This window comes from Panthera onca, chromosome E2 (assembly GCF_046562875.1).
Source record: "Panthera onca isolate mPanOnc1 chromosome E2, mPanOnc1 haplotype 2, whole genome shotgun sequence".
Lineage (NCBI taxonomy): Eukaryota > Metazoa > Chordata > Mammalia > Carnivora > Felidae > Panthera > Panthera onca.
Window position 1 is genome coordinate 29,873,237 of NC_138353.1, and position 18,180 is coordinate 29,891,416.

Sequence of the window (18,180 nt, forward strand, 5' to 3'; positions counted from 1 at the left end):
CACAGGGGACACACCACGAGAGGTCTGAAGAAAATATCCCAAATACATGCCAAAGTGGCAACAAGCTTGGGGATGTAGGGTGGCATCATGGAAAAGGATGACTAAAACAGGTAGTATGGAGAAGAAAGACCTTTGGAAGGAAGGGAGGCAAGAGTGTGAGATACCAATAGGTTGGATGGGTCATCAAGGTAGATGTTGCATTCCCCCCAAATGATAAAGACACAACTATGGGAGAGACCTATTGAGCTGTTTAAACTGTCAATGGGGCGCCTGGGTGGCGCAGTCGGTTAAGCGTCCGACTTCAGCCAGGTCACGATCTCACGGTCCGTGAGTTCGAGCCCCGCGTCAGGCTCTGGGCTGATGGCTCAGAGCCTGGAGCCTGTTTCCGATTCTGTGTCTCCCTCTCTCTCTGTCCCTCCCCCGTTCATGCTCTGTCTCTCTCTGTCCCAAAAATAAATAAACGTTGAAAAAAATAAAAAATAAAAAATAAAAAATAAAAAAAACTGTCAATGAATGGGATGTGGAGGGGCTCGGACATTAATAGATGACTATATCAAAAGAGGTAGCTGTAAATTGTCTGACAGCCTGCATCTCAGAGCCACTGGTGTTTAGGGAAGAGGAGACATGAAATGATTTAGAAAGAGCAATGAGGAAAAGAAGGACATGAACTACCTCCAGGTTCTGGTCCAAGACTATGGGAAGCAATGTCCTCAAAGGGTAGCCAGGCCTCAGAGAGCAATGCGAAAGAGAATGTCCAAAGAACAGGATATAGGATATTTTGTTGATGATCATGAGTCTCATATGCCACAGTTTTGAGGGTTGAAGAAGCAGTGGAAATCAAAACAAATTTGGGGCTTTAGTGAGTCACAAATCATTTGGAGGCATTAAGAGCTACCCATGTGTCGGAATCCCGTAACTTTCTATCCCATGGTAATGGAAACAATTAGAACGGATCATAATAAGGAGCCACTGAGACAGTATGCTAAAAAGATGAAGCATTCCAATTTTCTACATTTCCCTCCTTACCCCAAAGCACAGCATTTGATTGATAACCAGCTTTATTAGCTACTCTAGTATAAATTTTAGAGGTTGACGTGTTATCTAAATGGACACTGAGATTTCAGATAGCAGCTGCACTTCCAATTGATAGAAATTTTGGGAGCTGAAAGATAAAACTGACTTCCCACATCCCAATAGCACACGTCAACTCGGCCAAGAGAACTTCTCCAAGAGATGCCTTACACCGCAATGCCAAGGGTGCGTTACCCATATGCACTGACTTTTCTATTTTGGTGAACAGAAGGGAGAAATGGCACTATCAGATAAGATAACATGATGAATGTTCTCAGATTGTACTTGTACTCTGTGAATTCTGGAGCTCTAAAAGTTCCTTGACTTAACTAAAGCCTGAGAAATCAGTTGGAACTCAAGCTGGGTATATAATGTGAAGTGGGTCAAGCCTCCCCCTCTCCCACTGCCTCCAATAGATGGGTCGAACTGCTCCGCTTAAATTACAAAGTGAATTGGCTCCTCCGAGCTGACAAGGTTCATGCTTCTCCTTTAAACTTCAAAGATAGTTATTGACAGTGTGTGAGGAGCCCAGCTCCTTATCGCCAATTGTTTCATTAAGGGACTCCATCCCTCACAGGGGAGTGGGTTGAGTTTCTGCTGCAGTTAGGAAAATAAGGACAGAAAGTGGAGCAAACAGAAGGAAAAGAAAATAGAAATTAAAAAAAAAATACGAATCAATACACTGGCAAAGCAATGAGGAGAGAGGGGAGGAAAGCATAATGAGAGAGTACGAGGGGTAGTTTTACAGAAACAGTCAGAGCCTTTCTCACAAGTAATGATTCACTCCGTGTTGCAGCTCATTGCGCTTAGATTGAATTATGAGGCTTAGTTCTGAGCACCACTAGAAAGGATCCATTAGCAAAGAACTTCATGTGCACGTGAACCAGAGAGGAGGCCTATTCGGCTTTTTCCTTATGCTCATTGAAGTCTGCTAATTCCATATCAGGAAGAACAACCAAAGTGATTTCATAGATAATATAAGGATGGTGTTTTGGTTAACTATACCTATTTTTTATACAGATTTGTGCCACGACATCCTCATTTCTGGCTCTCCTGAAACAGTATAGAGACACGTAGTTAGAATTTGTAGATGACAAATGACATGTTCTCCTTGCTCTCCCCACCATTCCCTCTGCCCATTCAAGTGTGCTTGCTACCAGGTTTTGCGGAGGTTTCTAGAAAGGACCATGGCATGGAGACAATGAGCTTCTCAATAATAATGAGTATGGAGAGAAATCTCAAGGAGGCCTCATGATGACTTAGTACCTCACAAGACATTGTCATGACCCTTGGGAGCTACAGGACCTTAGTTTGAGCTTGAATTCCCTGGCAACTTGGAAACACACAAGTTGAGAGTCAAATTACATTGATTTATTGAAAGTAAAGAAAACTCTCTCTCTTTTTTTAATTGATGTATTTATTTTGAGAGGGAGAGAGGGAAAGCACAAGTGGGGGAGAAACAGAGAGAGAGGGAGAGAGAGAGAGAGAGAGAGAGAGAATCTCAAGCAGGCTCTGCCCTGTCGGCACAGAGACCAACATGGGGCTTGAACCCATGAACTGTGGGATCATGACTTGAGCTCAAATCAAGAGAAGGATACTTAACTGACTGAGCTACCCTGGCGCCCCAGTAAAAGAATATATCTTTTGAGTGTGTGTCCTGAGATCCATACCTAACATACATATCAATCTGTCTGCAAATGTATATAAATGCACACACACACACACATACACACACACACACATTTGTATTATATCATAGAAGAGTGTCCTGAGACTATAGACACCAACCTGTTAAGCTGATTTTGAGGATTGAGGTAAATACGCAAGGGCAAGAAAAGGAAAAGGTATGATAGCTTTCAAAGAGAGAAAAAAGACCCAGGAATGTGTCAGATACTCATGTCCAATGGCTGCTGTAACTAGCATTAACTTGCTGGCAGTTCCTAGGACAAGGTGTTGGACTTCAATGGAAGCAAGCGTGGTCCTGGACCAACAATATGAACAAGGAAATAGTCGCTCTCCACTCAACTACTTGGAGAAAGGGAAGCCTCTGTTTCTTTCTTCCTAATCTCGCTTTTTCCATCCCCCATCTCTTCCTGCTGCCAATATTTTCCACTCTTCTGTGTTCCAGCTGTACAGAGGAATAACTCATAGACAAAGAACTGTACATATGCAATGTGTCCAATTTGATGATTTTGAACCCATGATACCATCACCACAATCAAGATAATAAGACATTTCCAACACCTCTCAGAGTTTCTTTGTGTCCCTTTGGTTTTCTTGCTGTCATTGCTGTTGTTGATTTGTGGTAAAAACTCTGCACAGGAGGTCTAGCCTGTTAGCAAATTTTGAGTGCGTAATACGTGTATTGTTAAATGCAGGCCTCGCGTTGAACTGCGGACCTCTAGTCTTACTCATCAAACATGGCTGAAACTTTCCTTAAGATAATTCAGTGCATCTCCAGTAACCATTCCAGTTAGCTGAACAATATTTCAAAAACATAAGCATTGACAAAGGAAACAACCAATCCACTCACTTAAATAGTCAATGAGGGCCAACACAGGCTGGACAGTATGAAAGGCACTGGCACACGGAGGCCAACAGGCTGAGTCGGTGAAATGTCCCAGTTCTGAGGGAGGTCGTAGAATACTATCAAATCTGGAGTAAAAGTTCCGACTTTGAAATAAGCCACTTTAAACCCAAAAGATGTGCTTATCATAATTTGAAGAATTTTGCTTCCAGGAGGGAAAAAAGTAGGCTTAGGAGGTCGGCACTGGGCACATTAATTTATTTGCCGCCAGAGCAAATTTTGCCTTTCATGCCCCAGTCAACATATCTATGGCCTCTGTTCATGCCCTGATCACAGAGGCAGCTCTGTGTGGTTACAAAGGTGGCTACGGACTGGAATGGGGTTGGTTGGTGGCCTAAGTAGCCTGACTGAAAGAAATGTGTAGTTGCGGGGGGGGGGGGGGGGCGGGGGGGACCTGGGTGGCTTAGCTGGTTAAGCTAAGTTTGGTTTCAGCTCAGTTCATGATATCATGGTTTGTGAGATCGAGCCCCATGTCCAGCCCTGTGCTGACACCACCAAATCTGCTTGGGATTCTCTCTCTCTCTCTCTCTCTCTCTCTCTCTCTCTCTCTCTCCCTGCACCTCTCCTGCTCACACACTCTCTCTCTCAAAATAATTAATTAAAAAAGAAAAGAAAAGTGTGGTGGACATTCAGATTTCTTTCATTAAACTAAAAAAAATACAAAAAACAAAAAAAACAAATAAACAAAAAAGCAACAACAACAACAACAAAAACCCCATGTTACCAGAAAGTAACAGAAGAGAGAAAAGCAATCCTCGGAGTGGGGCTGAACCGCACTTAGAACAGAGCACTGGAGTGAGAAGCCTTCCATCTCACAGTTAACAACCCAGGCTCTGGTGCCGGGCAACATTGCTTGAAAATGCAGGGTCCACGTTGCCTTGGTCAGAAGATTCTCTAAACTCCATCTGTTCCGCTGTAGCCAGAAACACAAACTGAGAGGGAACCAAAAAGAAAGCAAGGTGTGCATTTTGCATTTGCACACAGAGCAGGCTGGACATCAGGCAATTCTCATCTCCACTGATCAGAATCCAGGAAAACGTGTATGTCTTTGGGGGTAAATACGCTGGTGGCGATGTAGCTGGTTCATCGTTTTCCCTTTAAAGTTGAAGGAAGCAGTAGACATAGGACCTAACAAAAGAGGCCAATTCAGTTTATACACTGTTTACAAGAACTTGAATTTAGAAGACAGTTGTTCCTTTTGTTTTATTCGGAAAGCATTTACAAAGCACCTGCTAGTGTCAGGCGCTCACCGTGTGCCTTACTTAACTCTTACACCTATACCGTTTAATAGACATAATTATTTTCTCCATTTTATAGACAAGAATGCAAAGGCACAGAGAGGTGACAAAAATCGCCTAAGGTCCCAAAGCTAATAAATGCCAAAGCTGGGATTCCAGCCTGGGTCTGGAACCACACTTATAACTGCTATACTAAGCAGCCCCTTTGCCATATGAGGGATGGGGTCATCTGTCTGCATGTGTTCTAAGGGTGAAGATAAATAGCATCAACAGCAGTCTGGAGCCTGTCTTTTGGGGAAAGTGAGGCACTGAACAGCTCTTGCAGGTTAGAGAATCTGTTCGTTGTGGGGATCTTCTGGGATCACCACAGCGTATTATTCTCTGGGCAGGATGCTAGCTAGGCGTCCCTCTCGGAATAGACAAGATGATATCCCAGGATCCACCTCTGCTCCCAGAGTCTGCTTTTCTATTCATATTCCAAAGCCGGCATTAGCAGATTCAGGAAGGGGTCCGTTGTTCAGTTTCTAAAAAGATTTCAAACTTGTACTTAAATCTTCCAGCTTTAAATCATTTTTCTTTTATTCATTCTTCTGAGGTTTCTGAGGGATTGCCAATACTTGACTCTGCTTTGACAAAGCTATCCTTGGCCATCAGATTAGATAAGATGATGAATTGTACTTAAGACTCCACATAAGTTAAAAGCCCAGGAGTTTTAGTGGAAAACTTTCTCAAACACAGTTAAATCTCAGAGCTTGCAAAGAATGGAGGGGGTTGGGTTTACTGATAAAATAATCCAGTTCATTGATGTTGCTGCTGGGATTACTGAAACCCGGTGACAGGGAGATTTTCTACATTTTTCCCCCCAAATAAGCCTATACAGCCAGCAGAAATCCCCTAGGTAATGGGAGGAAAACATTTTATTCTAAATGGAAAACAATATCTAGATTATGGCCAAGGACAAAATTTTCATACTTCATAGACTCGAAATGTGTGTTTTTCACATTTCTGAAATTGGGTGCATAGTATAATCACCCAGGTGGCATTCATGATGTAGTTGTCATTGTCTGCTCATCGGCATCCACATGTGCAGACCGTGTAGCACTGGCTTGCAAGAAAATCCTAAAGACTACAGTGGATTTTCTTTCTTTCTTTCTTTTTAATGCTTATTTATTTTGGAGAGCGCGCGAATCAGCGAGGGGGAGAGAAAGGAAGACAGAAGATCCAAATCGGGCTGGGCACTGACGGGCCGACGGCAGCAAGCCTGATGTGGGGCTTGAACTCATAAACCTCGAGATCGTGACCTGAGCCAAAGCTGGTCGTTCAACCGACTGAACCACCTACGTGCCCCAAAAGTAGATTGTCTTAAGCAGAATGTTTATCACCAATAGTCTCAGCGGTATCGAAAACCCAGACGAAACATGACTCCGAAGCGAAGATGTTTTAGGAATATTGTAATAAAGTTATTTCACTTAGATTTTCTTTTCTTAGGCTAATAAATGAGTGTCAAAGAAATCTTTCAACAGGTGGAAAGTGAAAGTTCTGAGCGCCATTTAATTGGCACTGGATTTCTTCAGTGTGTCAATTACACAAAAAATAACAATCTGACTTCAGTCAATGGTGTCTTAGATTCGATGAAGTGCGATAATGATCAACTAGTAAAACACAATACTTATAACACAAAACCACGACTCTAGTTTCGACGTCAGGTAACCTGAGTACAAAAATCGAGCTTGGTGATACATCGCTTTGGTTGATTTTCTCAAACTACTATATTCTCAACACTTCTGGAGCTCCTCTAGAAAACGCAGGGGCCCATTACAGCCTAGTGATGACTGAACGATAGAATGTGTGTGAGAAACTTAGCAGAGAGCCCACAAGCATTGAATCTGTGAACGGCTCTTGATTTTATCTGCATTGGCAGAGGCCTCACAACATCCCATCTTTTTGCCTTTTCCTTTGGGAGCAGGAGGCTCTAGGGAAGTGGTTGGCTTCCTTGCTAGTTCTGCAAAACTATTTTAGTGGCCAGAGAAAAGAAAAAGTCACTGTTAAGAACTTACCACCAAGTCGAGTATAAACGAGCAGTGCAACCTTTCGTTGTTAAGCTGACGTACATGTCTGCAGCCACAGCGGGCCAGAGGAGGGTGCTTGGGTAGAAGGGTAGTCTGCTTGGCATAAGATGAATATTGACCGATGGGAAGTAAGAGACAGGGGGGAGTTAGACAATTTCCTCCTCCATTCCCCATTCTATGGTTCCTCCATGAAGCCCTTCTGGAAAAGTCCAGTGTGCCAAGCAAATTTAGCCACCAAGGGACCTGCCGTGTTACCTGCTGGCTCAGTGGGAAGTGTGGCCAATCCAGAATCACACCCTGTCCAATGCTTTGCATTATTTCCTTTCTCCTCACCTTCACCACTGTGGGCTTGCACCACATAAATCAAATATTGGATCCTTGATACTTAATAAAATATCCACTCCTTGCCTCGCCTCTGCTTGCCCCAGGACTCGGCACGTCCTCGTGCCCCACGTGTTGGTTGACACAGAGTTCCTGGGGAGCCCCGGAAACGTTGGTCTGACGTGTTTCTAGAATCAGACGACGTGGGTTAGTCGAACGCTGCTGCTGCTGTGGAGCCAGGCGTCCTAGCCTCAGCCTTGGCTCCAGTTCTCATTAGCTGTGTGACCTCACTCGGAGGTCTGATGGCAATCATATGACCTGCCTTCCTTATCTTGGACCGCCATCATCAGGATCAGGAGAGATAAGGTTGGAGAAAGTAATGTGTGAGCCACCAGGTAGCACATAAATAATGATTGCTACCAACCATGAATTTGGTGCAGTGAATTGTGTTGCCCTTTTTAGTCAATACAAGATCAGTGTTAAAACTTTTATAAAACTGGGGGTGGGGGGGGGGCACCTGGGTAGCTCAGTGGATTAAGTGTCCAACTCTTGATTTTGGTTCGGGTCATGATCTAATGGTTCCAGGGATTGAGCCCTGCATCAGGCTCTGCGCTGACAGTATGGGGCCTCTCTCTCTCTCCCTCTTTTTCTGCCTCTCCCCCACTCATGCTCTCTCTCTCTCTCTCTCTCAATAAATAAATAAATTTTTTCAAAAAATGTTATAAAATTGTAAAACTTCAGGTAGTTCATTGTGTTAGTTTCTGGGACTGCTGTAATAAAACACCACAAACTGAGTGGTTTAAAACAACAGAAATTTATTCTAAGACCGTTCTGTAGGCTAGAAGTCCAAAATCAAGGTGCCAGCCAGACCATGGTCTCTCCAAAGGCTAGAATCCTTCCTTGCTTCTTCCAGCTTTTGGTCACCCCAGGAGTTGCGTGGTTGTGGCACTGTAACTCCCAATATCTGCCTCCACCTTTGCGTGCCCTCTCCTCTCTGTGTGTCCCTGTATCTCCAGATCTCTCTCCTTTTAAGGAAACCCATCCTTGGATTTAGGGTCCACCCTAATCCTACATGACCTCATCATAACATGAATTACATCTGCAAAGATTCTGTTTCTAATCTACCTGTGATACACGTTCACAGGTATCTGGGGTTAGAACTTCAATGTATCTTTTTTGTGATAATAATTTGACCTAAAATAGTCATGTGAGCTCTTAAAATATATATACATGTAAATATATATATAATATATATATAATATATATAAATATATATATTAATATATATAATATATAATATATATAATATATATAAAATATATATATATTTACATGTATACACAGTATTGTGATCTATGAAGTTATAAACATGAAGGGAAGTACAATTCTTATTAATAAGCAAAATAAATAGCTCTTAAAAATCTCTTCCCAAGGGGTGCCTGGGTGACTCAGTTGGTTGAGCATCTGACTCTTGATTTCAGCTTAAGTTCTGATCCCAGGGTAGTGGGTCGAGCCCTGTGTCGGGCTCCACACTGAGCCTGAAACCTGCTTAAGACTCTCTCTCTCTCTCTCTCTCTCTCTCTCTCTTTCCCTCTTCCCCTGTCCTGCTTGTGAGCTCTCTATCTCTAAAATAAAAAAATTTAAAAAAAGGAAATCTCTCCCCAAGATCCATGTTCAAATTGCCACTTTTTAAATTCAAATTTCCCTGTCCCACATATATCATAGCTTAGCCATATAGCAGTCATTTAAATCTGTGCCATGAAACCATCCTTTAAAGACAACTTTCAGAATTCCAATAACTGAATCATCTTGGCTAAGGAAAAGAAGAAAAAATGGAGAAAGAAACTCACAGCTATTGAATACTTATCATTACTCAAGGTCACAATAATTCTTTCATTCTGTCATCATAACCAACCTGCAAAGGAAACATTGTGGTTTTTGTTTGTTTTATAGCTAAACAAGTTGAAGCCCCAGAGAATAAAGCATTATGTCTAAAGACTCACAGTAAATGGGGGAACGTAAAACTCTAACTTCGTTGTACTGAATCAAAAGCTCAAGATAAGTTTTCTTATTGTCAGTTTAATTCTAGAGTAAATTTTGTGTGGAATAATTGTCCCATTTCTTCAGCAACTAAACAACATCAAAGATACAATCTGACCAGTGACGGATGGTCCCCCAATCTCTCTACACTTCAGTGCCCCAGTTTTGTGGTTGAGGAATCTCTCCCTTAGGACTCTCCTCCTATATACTGAATCTAAATGGCCTATCATACCTACCGCCCGCTTCATTACTTGATTGTGTATTCGTTCATTTATTTGCTCAATGAATATTATTGGACATCTACTATATCCTAGGTGTGAGGTCCCAATGGTGACTAAAACGAGCCCTTACAGAACTTATAGTTTCCTGGTAGCTGAAACATTGGCCCCAGAGATCAAACCAGTGTTTCACTTTGGGTACCAAGAGTGAACATGATTTTGGTCATGTCAACCTAAAACTCAAACAAAAGGAAGCAGAAAAAAGTAACATGTACATTTCCATGTCCAGAGAATGCTCCTTGACTCACAGCCAAGTAAATGGTGTTAAGAGAGACAGACAGACAGACAGAGAGACAGAAGGAGAAAGAGGGTGCTGGAGAAGGGAAAAAAAGGGGGGAAAAAGGGGAGGGAAGAAGGAAGAAAGAGAGAGTGCGGGAGAGGGAGAAGAGGAGGGAGAGAGAGAAAAGCTAAGGAACAGAGAAACTGAAAAAACAAATAAATAAACAAACAAACAAACAAACCCAGAACCATAGAGGGGATGAAAAGATTAACTATGCAGGTAACTGGTGGTTGAAAACTTCCTTTTTCACACTGTAGGGATGGTTGAAAACAAAGAATCTTGCTTCTAAATGCACAAATACTGACCTGCGTTAATAATTCAGATCAGAGTACAGGTTCACAGAGCTTCCAGGATTCTGCATAGAATCAAAGATACCAGGGTCGGGAAGAGGTGCTGTCTAATTAAAGGAGTAGAAGTCAGCCAGCGTGGGTGGAGGAGGGGTAAGGTGGGGTCAACCTCTGAAGCACCAGGGAGAGAGCCCTGACAGGTGTCAGAGAACAACTGAGGACAGGTGAGAAGCAGAACACTGACTCGAGGCACCTCAGATCAGTGTTTTTTCTTCTATAGATTCCCAAGTTAGCAGAGCCTTTGAGACCTTCTTTTCCCCTTTGTCTTCTGAAACTCATGAAAGTTTTCCGTGTAATTCATTTGTCATCAAGGCAGATAAAGTGTATCTGTAGTCAGCCAAGAATAACGGAGCAACGACCCAATTGTGTCTGGGTCTGGATCTTACTGGCTCTCTGTGGTTCTCAACCCTGGTCAAGGTCAGAATAAGTCCCCATCACCAGGCTTTACGAAGTAGTCATGGGTCTGGAGGAAAGCAAATCATACCTGTTCACTACATCGTTGTTTGTAGCAGTATAAACTGGGAGCAGCCCAAATATTCATCAAAGGGGAATTAATACATACACTGTGGCATATCCAGATAGCGGAGCACCACATAGGAGTTCAGGCAAAATAACCAGAGCTGTGTGTAGTAACGTGGCTAGATCTCAGAGACTTGTTTTTCATAAATACTTTTGCCTCTTCACCCCAAATGTTAATTATTTGTGTGTATTTATTTGCAAATTACATACATGTTCAATCATGCTGATCATTTTGTACTTTCTAAAACACATACTAAAATGGGAATGGAAAAAAAATGAGATTAAAAAAATCACAATGATAACATTGCCTTCTGGACCCCGGGGATGATCATCCTGCAGATACATGCAAATTGAAGACCACAACTCTGACATCCAGCGTGAGCTGAAAAGGACGAGGCACCTAGCATTTCCTCCAGTGTAGGCATTAGCAAATTTTTCTATAAGGGGCCAAATAGTAAATATTTTAGGCTTCACAGGCCATGTTACAGTCTATGTTACAACTGCAGATACTCAATTCTGCCTCTGTGGTGTAAAGTCAGCTTCAGAGATGTGTCGGGCTGGGCACGGCTGAGTTCCAGCGAAACTTTATTTACAAAAATAAAGACTTCCCTCAGAATTTGGTCTGTGGGTCATAGATTAATGACCCCTGCTCCAGTAGGTTATTATTTCTCTAAAAACAAAATAACGCACATAACCTACTGGAGGTTTTCACAATTACAGAAGTAATTCTTAACATTGGTATTTTGACAGAAAAAAAAAAAAAGCAACAGAGTCCATTGGATCAAATTCTTGTTTCGTAGCAATCATTATTTATGTGCTACCTGGTGGCTCACACATTACTTTCTCCAACCTTATCTCTCCTGATCCTGATGATGGCGGTCCAAGATAAGGAAGGCAGGTCATATGATTGCCATCAGACCTCTGAGTGAGGTCACAGTTAATGAGAACTGGAGCCAAGGCTGAGGCTAGGACGCCTGGCTCCACAGCAGCAGCAGCGTTCGACTAACCCACGTCGTCTGATTCTAGAAACACGTCAGACCAACGTTTCCGGGGCTCCCCAGGAACTCTGTGTCAACCAACACATGGGGCACGAGGACGTGCCGAGTCCTGGGGCAAGCAGAGGCGAGGCAAAGAGTGGATATTTTATTAAGTATCAAGGATCCAATACTTGATTTGTGTGGTACAAGCCCACAGTGGTGATGGGGTTTTGGAATGGTGGGGGTTCAGAGCTGATGGCCAAGAAAGAATTCTTGAGATGTCTTTGGTGCAAAAAGGGTGATTTTTATTAAAGCATGGAGACAGGACCTGTGGGCAGAAAGAGCTGCACTGGAGTTGTGAAGAGTGACTGGTTATATAGATGGAGTTGGGGGAAACAAAGGCAAAAGGAAGGCCTCCAGAAGGACTTTGATATGCTAAAGAAGACTCACAAGATACCTGAGGCCTAGCTATTGTCAAGATAAGGTTGTTTTCCCTCTAGTAAAGCATTAACATTAGGACCGTAGGGGGTTCCTGAGGAAATGTTATACTCTATATTTGCCTCAAGTATTTGTCAATGGGCTGCAGGTTATAAAGAAATTTAATTTTACCTGCCATTTCCTTCTTGCCTTTGTTCCCCACATCACTGTGGAGGGAAAGGTGATATTAGGGCTCCAAGAAACTGAGTCGATAGGTTTCTGGGGATTAGGCTATTGATAAGAAGACTCCCTTTTTCTTATAATTTACTAAGATATGCGTAAACTGATGGAGACGCCTGTCCTGCATGACTGTGATCTCTATCAGTTAACCATTTGTCTTTTCCTTTCTTTTGTTCTTGGGCAGCCCGGAGTGCCTGAGGAATATCACACATATCCCACCTTGGGGGGGGGGGGGGGGTGCACTAGCTTGTACTTTGTCCTTGGCTTGCCTTATTCTCCCTCATCAGTGGTGAAGATGAGGAAAAAGGAAATAATGCAAAGCATCGGAAAGAATATGTTCCTGGCCTGGCCACCACTTCACACAGAGCCACAAGGTAACATAGAAGGCCCCTTGGTGAGCAAATTTGCTTGGCACACTGGACTTTTCTAGAAGGGCTCCAAGGAAGAACCACAAAATGGAGAAAAGAAGGGGAAGTTGACTCCCCCCTGTCTCTTGCTTCCCATTGGTCTTCTGGTGTAAAACAAGCTAGACACTTAGAGCTATTAATCCTGAGATGATTGTCACAGGGGCTTCTTTTGTGATCTTGGGGACAGTTTCTCCAAGAGTATGTCTGCAGGAAACAAAATAATGCATATCAAAGGATGAATATGTCAGCTTGCTTTGTATGTGTGTATATTTTATAAATAAATCTGGAGAACAGAAAGATATAGAAAGGATAAGCACAAAGGATAATATAATAACTACCAATGTATTTCCCTTATCTGATATATGTATGTGTATGTGTATGTGTACATATATATTATATATATATTTATTTATATATAATATATATGTTTATGTTTTATATATATATATATAAACATATATATATATGTTTTTAAGGAAATAAAACATTATAGATAAACATCAGATCACTTATGTTTTCCTCCCCATTCCTTCTTTGGAGACAACCATTCTCATGACTCCTGAGTATATCGAATCCGTGTTTCATACTTTTTCTACCATGTATTTGTACTATACATAGTATATATTATATATATACTACACACTTATATAGACATACATACCTTTATACTATACCAACATATAGACCTATATACTGTGTGTATATATACATACCTATATATGCAGATGTATAGTATATATATAATAATAGATGTATAGTACATGTATAGACAATACATATACTGTATATATAATACCTACATGCGCGCACGTGTGTGCGTGAGTGTGTGTGTGTGTGTGTGTGAATGTATATATAAAAAGGGAAAGGAAGGGGCACCTGGGTGGTTCAGTCAGTTAAACATGTGGCTTCGGCTCAGGTCATGATCTCACTGCTCATGACTTTGAACCCCGCGTCGGGCTCTGTGCTGACAGCTCAGAGCCCGGATCCTGCTTCGGATTCTGTGTCTCCCTCTCTCTCTTCCCCTTCCCTGTTCATTCTTTGTCTCTCTCTTTCTCAAAAATAAGTAAACATTAAAAAAAAATTTTAAGAAGGGAAAGGAAAAAGCTCAAACAGTCAAATGCTCAACAACAGGGTCCTGGTTAAATAAATTAGGGTCATGGAACAGTAGGCAGAAATTTTTTAAAAACTGAGGCAGAACTACACAGTCACTGAAGCATATATGAGACTTACTATCAAGGGAAATAAAGCAAGTCACAGAGCCGCGTATATTGCCTGATGCCATGTGTATGCCCCACTTCTTACACACATGCGATATGTCTGGACGATACCCAAGAAACCATTAGCAGTTTGAATTTGGAAAAGCAAACAAGAGGGACATTTTTGTTTTTCTCTTTATAATAACTCCACCCCTTAAAAAAAAAGTTAAAAGGTCCTACTTTTCTGATTAAAGAATACTAATAAAAAGGCCCCACATCAGGCTCTGTGCTATCAGTGCAGAGCCTACTTGGGATTCTCTCTCTCCTGCCCTTTCTCTCTGCCCCTCCCCACCCCGTCGTGTGTGTGCTCTGTCTCTCAAAATAAATAAACATTAAAAAACATAGAGGGGCGCCTGGGTGGCTCAGTCGGTTAGGCGTCCGACTTCGGCTCAGGTCACGATCTCCCAGTCCGTGAGTTCGAGCCCCACGTCGCGCTCTGTGCTGACTGCTCAGAGCCTGGAGCCTGTTTCACATTCTGTGTCTCCCTCTCTCTCTGACCCTCCCCCGTTCATGCTCTGTCTCTCTCTGTCTCAAAAATAAATAAACCTTAAAAAAAAAAAATTTAAAAAAATAAATAAATAAATAACATAGAAACATGAAAAAGAGAAAGCAAGGTCTGCAGCAGAAGTTGTCAGTAGGGGCAGCCAAAGAGAGACTCCAGGACTGAGGCAGGAGGACAAGATTTATAGAAGTGACACAGGTGGGTGGCACGTGTCGGGGAGTCCAGAGAATGAATTTGAGTCCTGCGTCTGGCACGGAGTATCAGACGTCCCTGGGCAAAGCAGGCTCCTTTGCAGGGAGAGTCCTCCCTGATTATCCGTTGCCTACCTACCTCTCCTGATTTCTCTCCCCACTTCCCACCGTGGCTTACAGACTCCCGCCCATCTCTGCACCATTTCCTCTTTGTGCCTCCACTCCCACCTGTCCTGCCTGGATGCCGTCCACCAACTCATTGGCCTGACTCAGCGCGGGCATCATCACCCCAAAGCAGCTGGGGGCCCCCCTCTGTATTCCCGGCACACCTGCTGCATTCCCCCCCTCCCATTCCAGGGACATCACTTGTGCCTGGTCTGCTCCCTCCCCCACTTGAACTCACAGCTCCTACAGGCCAGTGACTATGGCTGACCAAACTTGGTGCCTGGCCCTGGGTGCTCTTACTTTAGTAAGAGAACTCTTTCACTAAATACTGACACCGTGTCCCAGCCACCTTCCCTATAAAATGAGGAAGCTGAATTATACTTAGTTCAATCCAGCACTTATATACCAACACCTACACCATCCCAGCATGGCTCTAGAAAGGACAGAAAAATGGGTGTGGCCCTCTCATGGGAAGGATGGTCTAAGGTCTCCCAAAACCCAGTCTTCTGATTCTCACCACCAGAATTTAAAAGATAGGAGTTCAATTTCCAGCTCTGTCCTGACTTGCTGAATGGTCCTGGGAATGCCATCTTACCTACGTGGGGAAGTTCCTGGCAGAAAACAAACTGAATGAGGTACCCTGACCTCTCCAACGTATGGAGGAGGGGACTGGTATTTTTCCTGATGTACAATATACTGTGATAGGGTCTCCTGCTCTCTAATCATGCAATCTACATAATTTATCCTTTTAAAATGAGCCATAATCCCCAGAGAGTGCTTCCCTATTGATATCAAATGTAAGGGGGTATTTTTAAGGACACGGCAGCATCACCACTATACATTAACCTACACAGAATCAATCCATTTCCAAGTTAAGCACGGCCCTAAAAATTCACTAATGGAGCTCAGTGTAGTTTGTTCATGAGATGTGCAGTCAGGAATCATGCATAATGTAATAGTGTAAATGCTAAAAGCAGCTCCCACAAACTAATTTAATCTTGGCTTAATGGACATAGGAGAACTGATCTTCAAAAGAGATTGCCAATGAGATTCTTGGGGGCCTCCCAGCAGCCCGAGAGCAAGCTCCAATATTAGCTTTTGGTTAGTTCCCCCTTTCAACTAGAGCATATTAAAGGCAATCCAATATTGTCATTGAAATTATAAATAACTTGTGTCAACTTTCATGGACTATATAATAGAGATGTCTCCATGCATTTGCATAGATCTCTGGGATTGAAATTTTGCTCTCCATACCTCTTAGCTCACGTGCGTCCACCCCAGCCAAGGGAATCTTTTACACTCTGGAAGATCAGAAAGATAAGAAGTATCTACAGCCCCCGGGCCATGCCAGAGAGATAGTGTCTGAATAAAGATCTAGGATACGAAGCCTGTATACTATCAAAGGGATCAGAATCACACTACTGTAGCTTGTCTCCCAGGGACCCCCCAGAAGTCCCTAAAATGCACCTGCCACCCGACACGATTAGAGGAAGAACATTTGCCCATGCAGGAACACGTGCGCGCGTATGCGCATGCGCGCGCGCACACACACGCACACACGCGCTTACATACACAGAAAGACTCCCCTGCTGGTGTGAGTTTGGTTTATATCATATGATCTAACATTAAATCTAGCTAAGTAAATTGTAGAATATCCAAATTTAGGAACTTTAGAGTGAATTTAGTTCAAGCCACACACACACACACACACACACACACACATATATATATATATTTAAAAAATTTTTAATCTTTATTTATTTTTGAGAGAGAGACAGAGTGTGAGCAGGGGTGGAGCAGAGAGACTGAGACACAGAATCCAAAGCAAGCTCCAGGCCCTGAGCTGTCAGCACAGACCCCGACGCAAGACTCCAACACACAAACCGTGAGATCATGACCTGAGCCAAAGTCGGACGCTCAACCGACTGAGCCACCCAGGTGCCCCCACATATTTTATTTTAAATGTTGCTAATTGACTTTGGACTTTTAGAGCCGACTGAAGGAGAAAGCATCGCAAAGGCAGCTTTGGGGAGTAGACAGAATAAATGGTGGGCGGGTAAAAGCGTGGCAGCAGAGAATGGGATTTAGGAATGGGAGGGAGAAATGGAAAGGAGGATTGAGGAGTTGATAATGCAGTTTTACAAGTCAAGTTAAATAATGTTACCTAGAGTTAGAGATGCAACCAATAGAACGGAATAATATAAACTTCAAACACTGGGAGGAGGAAACAAAAGGCAGTGGTCTATGGGGGGTGAATTTACTCCTCATCTTCCACATTGAGAGTTAATAGATATTGACTGAGTGATAAATTAAGAAAAGAAGTTATGGAAACGGTCACCAAAAAAAAAAAAAAAAAAAAAAAAAAAAAATACAAAAACATAAAGAGAAAAAACCAGAAACATTAAATAGATGTTGCCTCTATCATATACAACTGAAGGTGGTGAGGGTATTTTCTTGTGCTTCTGCATTATTTCATTTGTTACAATGCATACACTTGATTTGATTTAAAGTTGTTTGTTTGTTTGTTTGTTTGTTTGTTTGTTTTTTTCAGTAGGTGCTTCGGGGAAGCTGTGCTGGAGTAGAGAAGGGTAGGATAAGGTAATGCTGCTTTTCCTCTGAAGCAGCTGGGCTATTTGCGTAAAATCACGAGAACGTGTAGGATGACACATTCTTATTTCTAAGTGCAAGTGAGAAACAATTGAAGCTTTGTACAGTAAACTGTTAACAGTGAATACCTCTAGAGCGATAGTGTCCAAAATACTTTCTGTGATGATAGAAATGATCTAGTTCTGCATTGTTGAATATAGTAGCCGCTAACCACACATGACAGTTGAGTACTTCAAATACGGCTAGTGCAACTGAGGAACTGGATTTTCATTCTACTTCGTTTTAATTAAATAAATGTAAATGTCAACATGTAGCTAGTGAATACCAGATTGGGTAGCACAGCAAGAGAATCATATGGAGGTGTGAAAGACTTTCTTTTTATTACTTTCTATGTTTCTGTAATATTTGAAATTCTTGCAATAGGAATATGATACTTTCACGATTTAAAAACCCTCAAAACTTTTAAATTTGAAACAAAAAGGAAAAGCAAGCAAAAGGAAATGGCCATAAAGTGATGCACTGGCAAAAAAGGATTCTACAACATGGGATAAACTATTCAGAGAACAACAGCTAAATAGATAAATAAATACATATTATTTGGGACGCCTTCCACCTCTGAGCTTTGACATGAGCCTCCAGAGGAAATATCTTTGTGTCATCTCCTTATA